The sequence below is a fragment of the Mycteria americana genome, chromosome 1, assembly GCF_035582795.1.
Source record: "Mycteria americana isolate JAX WOST 10 ecotype Jacksonville Zoo and Gardens chromosome 1, USCA_MyAme_1.0, whole genome shotgun sequence".
Taxonomy (NCBI): domain Eukaryota; kingdom Metazoa; phylum Chordata; class Aves; order Ciconiiformes; family Ciconiidae; genus Mycteria; species Mycteria americana.
Window position 1 is genome coordinate 212,916,445 of NC_134365.1, and position 6,673 is coordinate 212,923,117.

Here is a 6,673-nt window from a genome sequence, read left to right on the forward strand (position 1 = left end):
GTGTCAAAGAACTGATAAGCTGCATATTTACTACCCTGGGCCAACAGCCTGCCACGTTTTTGACAAAATGCTGTCCTTTTGGTGAACTTTGCTCATTATAACATCATTATAATACCAAAACACACCTCCATCCCAAAAGCTACCCGCCTCCAAGGTGCGACCACCCCTCACTGAGCTTGCGCACTGAATTTTTCTAGCTTATACCTTTAAAAGCGAAGCGAGAAAACTTTACACCAATCCTAAACAAAGGTATGTATGACTAGAGTCACTCAAGCTCCACCCGAAAGGTGAAAAATAGTATAAAATGGTTTAAGAGAAAGAGAATGTTAGGGAAGACACCATCATGTATGACTCTGACGTCTGGGATCAGTCGACGGGCTGAGCCTCTCTTCCCCCCCATCGGGACGCCTTTGGGTAAGAGTCGAACACTTGGTTATACCAAGTGCCTCCCCGGGAAACTTAGAAATCTCTATAGAGTCGCTTTATTATTTTCTTTTAACGCGTTTGTCCTCCGGCCGTGTTACTTATATTCCTCCGTCTGTGCTATATCCGGCCGTGTTACTTATATTCCTCCGGCCGTGCTATATCCGGCCGTGTTACCCGTATCCCTCTGGCCGTGTTATATCCGGCTGTGTTACTCATATTCTTCCGGCCGGGTTATACACATGTTTGTGTCCGGCCGTGTTATTCCTACTCATATTCTTGACATTTGTATGTGCTTTGCAGACAGTTAATTTATCACCGGTAATCCAAAGAATCTGTGTGTCTGTTGCTCTAATAAACTGCACTCTTCACTGCTCTGGCCGTGATAGTTCCTTCAACACGACCAGACTGGGGGGGTGTAAAAGTTAATGCTGTCGCCTTAGTGAAAACCCTGAACCAATAAGTGGCTACACATACAGTCCTTAGAAAATAAACCGTTGACCAGGTCTGAGACTAAGACTGGACCTAGCCGCACCTAGGCTCCTCTCTGAGAAGGAGTTTAGAAAGCAAGGGGGTCCTGTCTGAACCTCGTGACTCAACGGGAGGGTTCCCCTCAGCCACCCCTCAGACTCTTATTTGTATGCGACAGTAACTCTTAACGCAACAGAAAATTGGCGTAGTCGGCAGGATTACCATGGATAAACTGCTGCAAAAATACAAATGTGCCCCTTCCCAGGCTGGGAAGGAGTGGGCTGAAAAATTTTGGAAGGATGAAGAGAAAGTGATAGAACGCATTGAGCAGTGTCAGGCTGCGCAAAGGTTTGGAGTGAAAAAGAGTAAGCGTGTGGTTTGTGCGGTTTTAGGAGCCTGTTTGTCTTGTGCTCAGCAAGAAGCTAAGAGAACCCCTGCTCCCCGACTAATTTCTAATGTGGAATACTCAGCTTTGGAATCAGAAAATGGGGTGTTGAAGTCATCATTGGCCTTTGAGAGGGAGACAGGAAAAACCCTAAGAACCCAAGTTGATAAACTTGTGAGTGAAAATGATAAACTAGTGAGTGAGAATGGTAAACTCGTGAGTGAAAATGATAAACTTGTGAGCGAGAATGGTAAACTCGTGAGTGAAAATGATAAACTTGTGTGTGAAAATGACACCCTTGAGAGTGAGAATGGTAAACTCGTGAGTGAGAATGGTAAGCTTGTAAATGAGAATAGTAAACTTGTGAGTGAGAGTACTAAACTTGTGCGTGAGAATAGTAGATGTGTAAATGAGAATAATAGACTTGTGAGCGAGAATAACTACCTTAAGCAGTTGCTGGAAAGGGTTAATAGACTGCTAGATAAAATACAACCCTCTGCCCCAGTTAAGCAGGTCCGTAGATTAATGCGTGGTGCAAACCCTGAAGTCTGGGATGGTGACCTTTGGTTTGACAGTGATGATGATGAGGTCAAAGGGACCTCTGATTCTGAGCCTCAGTGGGTCTCCTTGCGACCTTTGGTCAAAACCGAGACCGCTGTTGATGATGATGATGAAATCCACACCACTGTGCGGACAATTCCATGGTCACCAGCCAAGTTGATGAAAATACAGGAGAAATTCTCGAGGCGACCTGGTGAATCAGAAGTCAAGTATGTGTGTCGAGTCTCTCTTGAAGGGGGAGACCGAATTATGTTGAGTGAGGAAGAGGCAGGAGGCTTTTGGGGGCCGGGAGTATTTCTAACCACCACGCCGGGAGAGCATAATTATTCCTTAACTGCACGAGCTGCATACTGGGCTGGTGGTATAGATCCTCAGGACAGAGGAGAACCACAGGAGATTAAGGTTACAGGCTACTCCGACCTAGCAGCAGCAATACAGAAAGCAGCCTGCATACAGGCAATATATGAAAGAGATGAGTTAAGGAAATCCCCAATGCTAGCCCCCATCGACCCGGCACGATTAACCCCTCTTATTCGTGGCCTCCCTGATTGCCTCAAAGTATTTGTGGCAGATACCCAAGATCGCATACAAGATGCTCGTAGAGACCGAAGTCGAGATAGCAGACGGGGTCAGCGTGCCCCTATACCCACATGGAGTGAATTTGTACAGGACATAGATAAGTATGGGCGCCGGATGGGCTGGGTCAACTCGTCCAGTGCAAAGTTCCCAGATCAGGCTCGGCGAGTTCGCCAAGTCCATGCTCAGAATACTAGATCAAATGGGAGGTTCGAACCTAATAAGGAATGGACCGAGTTGTGGCGTAAAGCCCTAGATTTGGGTATACCCCGGCCAATCTTACACGGTGTCTCTACAGGGGACCTCCGTACGCTGATCCAATCTCTGGGTAAAAAGAATAACCCAGCTGGGGAGAATTGTCTAGCTGGAAAACCCCCAACCCACAAGGAAAGTGCACCTTCTGCACCAGGCCTAATTGACAAGGCGGAATCTCAACGAAAAAAACTTTCATCCCCAGGGAGGGCAGTGAGCCACTCTGCTCGGCAGGTATTAGCAATTCAATGGCTCTCTGATGAATACTCTGACCCTACCATTGCCATTCCCATTGGACCCCGAAAAATATTGGTAAACTTTCTTATTGACACTGGGGTCCAAATATCAGTAATTACCCATGAAACAACACAAGCCCTGGGCATGAGACCTGGCCGACGCAGGGTTAAATTCACAGGAATTGAAAAGGAATGCACCGCCGAAAAAAAATCACCCTGGTTGCTAGAAGAACGAAGATTAACCAGGGCAGAGGTATTAGCCAGTGCTGCATATACCAACATTCTAGGATTTGACATACTGCGTGGGCGTATGTGGAAACTCCCAGATGGAACTGTGTGGAGTTTTGCAAGAGGTAAAAAGGAATCAGGCATAGTGAAACTGAGTCTGTTACAAACACCTATACCCTTACCCCCCTCTAAAATCACTAATGTTCGGCAATATCCATCTCCAGCAGCAGCGCTTATGGGGATTGACGGGGTGGTAACGGAATTGGAAAAAAGAGGCATCATTAAAAGGACTCATTCGCCCTATAATTCACCGGTGTGGCCAGTAAAGAAACCAACCGGCCAATGGTGTTTTACAGTAGATTACCGACAGTTAAACGCTAACACTGCACCTTTGACTGCTGCAGTTCCAAACATGGCAAAAATAGTGACACTGATACAGGGAGCTGCTCATCCCTGGATGGCTGCCTTGGCAGGAAAAGTACACCGGATTAGCACCTGGTGCATCTCACCCTCTTTTTAACCCTGCCGGTTAAATACAACCGAGCACGTTTGTTTTCTTTTTGTGTTCACAGGAATCCTGAAAGAAGACGACTCCAATTGAGGTAGATGTCTGCAAAATGCGGCAAGGCGAATTGTATTGGAATCAAAGTATACTTCAAATTCGGCAGCATTTTGCAGACAACTCCTTTAATGTGTAGCCAGAAAGACCCAGGATGGCCGTGGTCCCAAGCCCACATTAAATACAATGGGATTATGGGAACACGTGCCATCAAGGAAAGGCTAAATTTGGCTCCTGTAGTCATGCATGGAGTCGAGGTGTTCTCGAGGCACGAGTGGAGCTGGGACAAAGGATGGCTTCCACTCCTGAAGGGAAAAGCAGGAGAAGAGATACGGGTAGGGTGTAGAATGATCAACGGGTCAACCCATGAAAGGGTCACATCTATGATAATATCCAGCGTTTCTAGAAGCCCAATAGCATCAAAGTCTTGTGTTACCGACGAATGGGATTGCTGGTATAACTTTACTCTAGTGAGACCCACTATTGTAGCCTGTGTATGGCAACAACACTGCATGGGGCCAGGGATGTCAATGCGACAATGTATAGGCCTGTCATTCCGGTTCAAAATAGATATGGTTGAACCTGATCCAACTACACCACCCGACCTAACCTCACCCACTCCATTTGACACACTGCAAGATGGAGTTAGGAATATACCTCTCCTTGCCACAGAACTTCACGATGACCCTTGGGACTATGCATTGTCACGATATAGTGCGAGCACTGGAACACAACAGAACAGAAGGAACTTAAGTCTCTCTGTTCTAGTTATGCATGGAAATGAAGCATACTCAACAGATGAATGGAGTTGGAATGACTCTCTTCGGATGGCTAGACTTCAAGCCATTCCAGGGCAGACAATACAGATTAGCTGCCGAGTAACTAATGGGTCTACTTACCACAGGCCGACTGAAATTAAAACAGTCTATACTGACTCTTCCAGACCGGAAAATTATAAGGCTGAGTGTTACACAATAACTGAACCAAATTCAGATTGCTGGTACAATCTTACCTTTACCAACCCTATAATTGTGTACTGTCTTTGGGGTTACAGAGGCATTGAATTACTATTCGAATTTGTGATTGATACAGCAACATCTGTGCCAGTTGCAAAGGATAAGGAACCTCTGCCCCCGCAAACATCTGAAAATGTATTGACTTGGCCTCCCATTAGTCTAACTCCTTTCACCTTCAACACAGGTCCTTACATAATTAAAAATACAGGTCAGCAACAAGTGCTGTTTAATCCGTCATACTCCCTCAAACGAGTGGAATTAGCAGACTAATATCTCTGCAATTAAACCTACCTGTTCACCATTCCTGAGCACATCTTACGCAGGATGGTCAGCATGGTTGCATAAACGGACTCTCATCTCTCCAAAATGATCAAAGAGAGATGTGACTGGTGTCTTAGGAACGGGACTGGGAGTCTTAAACAGCATAGAGGCTGAAGTACTTGCTAATAAATTAGCCACAGTAACCAATGACTTGAGTGCCCTGAAACACCCTTTACAATCTTCTCTTTCAGCTCTGGGAGCTAAACAATGGCTCTTATCGGATATGTTGCCTCAGTGGGGAAAGGTAAATGAAAAGGACCACCAGTTAATTGTGGATGCACTTGGTGCAGCCTAACACAATGTTTCTTTAGCTCTCAGTTGTATCCAAGCTCAACTGTGGATGCAATCTATAGTAGCTGCAATTATACGAGAGGGCGAGGAAGGCACCATGCCCACTGAAATCTGAAAAGTAATTTGGGATAATGCAACTGAATTTGAGAAAGAATTCCAGTCCTGGTGGTGTCCGGTTAATTTCACCTATGACCCTACTGACGGCACAGCCACAGCTTTTGTCTTAACAATACGCAATGCTTCGGTATACACCATATACCCAATCATTGCGTTGGGGTTGAATCACAATGGAGCCATACTCTATCCGTTAGAACATAGAGTATGGGCCCAACAAAATGGGAACCTATGGCAAACTATTGATGTGAGTGCGTGCGTTGTACGGGAACAACAAGGATTTATTTGTGAGAGTAACACCCTCAAAGCCCAAGACATTTGTCTTGACACTGAACAAAATGTTTGCCATTTTGAAGTACAACCAGATGAAGCCCCTGAAACTGTACTTGTATATATTGGGAAAGGATGCGTTTGCATGAGAACCTTTTGTGATTCTGTATTTGTAGATAATACCACTGTAGATATAGGTAATCACTCAAATATTTGTGTTTGCAATTTTACCAAAATTATGGGATGTGACTTCAACTATTCAGCTCCTGTCACAACTCACCAACTGCTGCAAGCTGACTATACACTGCATCAAGACTTATTACCTGCCCATATTGGAATGAACCTCACATTGGTGAGAAAACTACTGCAACACGATGACCTGAATCAACTGCTGGAACGCATCCGGAATAATGGACATAAGACATTGGTCACCGTCCACCATGATGCGGACGAAATACATCGCGTCTTAGAACGAGTGAAGCAGGATGGAAGATACCATTGGTGGGACACTTTGCTAGGATGGTCGCCGACCGCAACCGGAATCCTCAATAAGATGCTACATCCGGTTGTTGTTCTGCTAATGCTCACTGTGTTATGCTTCATTCTAACCATTGCGCTGTATGTTAGACTCTGGGCTATGGTAAAGCGGTTGTCCCATCAAATATCCCCGCAAGACATGTATGTACTCGATAACCCTCGCCCTGAGAATGTGTATGACACACCCGAGGCATCCCGAGGCACCGTGAAGCTTGAGTGACTATAGTCACGGGGTGGATTATGTGGGATAATGGCCGAGGTGGCTTAAAAAATTAAAACTTATATTCACACTTAAGGCACAGCATTGAAGAAGCCTCCCAGGTGGAATGCGGCTGACATGTAAGGAATCCATGGCATGGGAGTTCCCTAGGCCTGCAACCTTAGATGTTGGTGACGCCAGGGGAACTTGGCGTGCTGACTCTAAGAGGCACTA

At 45.6% G+C, this 6,673-nt stretch overlaps 1 pseudogene; it reads left to right on the top strand.

Moving 5' to 3' along the window:
* The first annotated feature begins 3,738 nt into the window (after positions 1-3,738).
* Positions 3,739-6,460, top strand: LOC142409035 (uncharacterized; annotated as a pseudogene).
* Positions 6,461-6,673: the final 213 nt, after the last annotated feature.